This window comes from Morus notabilis, unplaced genomic scaffold (assembly GCF_000414095.1).
Source record: "Morus notabilis unplaced genomic scaffold, ASM41409v2 Scaffold176, whole genome shotgun sequence".
Taxonomy (NCBI): domain Eukaryota; kingdom Viridiplantae; phylum Streptophyta; class Magnoliopsida; order Rosales; family Moraceae; genus Morus; species Morus notabilis.
The window spans coordinates 420,373-420,983 of NW_010368054.1; positions in this window are offsets into that span (position 1 = coordinate 420,373).

Consider the following 611-nt stretch of genomic DNA (forward strand, 5'->3'; position numbering starts at 1 on the left):
GAAGGGAAATTCAAGAACTAAATTCATTCTTTCTTCAAGTTGTATTTCTCAATCCAGCCTATTTAAGATGATTTTTTTTCCCCCTTGTCAATTCTTTTGCACCGTAATTTAATTGTACTTGAACAACATATGGGATAAATAATGTGCGACTTCAACATGTCCCATGAATGGAAGTTTCTTGTCAACATGGTTTGCACTAATTGCTTGACCCCACTCATTCCTAAGTCTTAGCTCACAGTCAAAAAGCTTGCCCCAACTAACCCACTTATTTTGATGTATTTTGATGATAATTTATGTGTTTTGCCCTCAAAGATGAAAGCAAAACTTATCAAAATGCAATGTACAGAGTTGTGATCTGTCACATGCCAGATCATGTGCTGCTTCTTTTGATGCTTTCTATTATTGATACAAGTCATTACGAAACACAAAATAGAAGGTGAAGTATCTTCTTTGTCATGTGCATGTGGATGATGGTGGTCGAATTCAGATTAAACAAGTTCAAAGTGAATTAGAAAGGTCCGTAGGGCTTTAAGAGTTGTTTATTTATTTATAGATTTGAATACAAAGCTTGAATTAAAATGGGAGAAAGAGGAAAATATGCCGAGACTTGA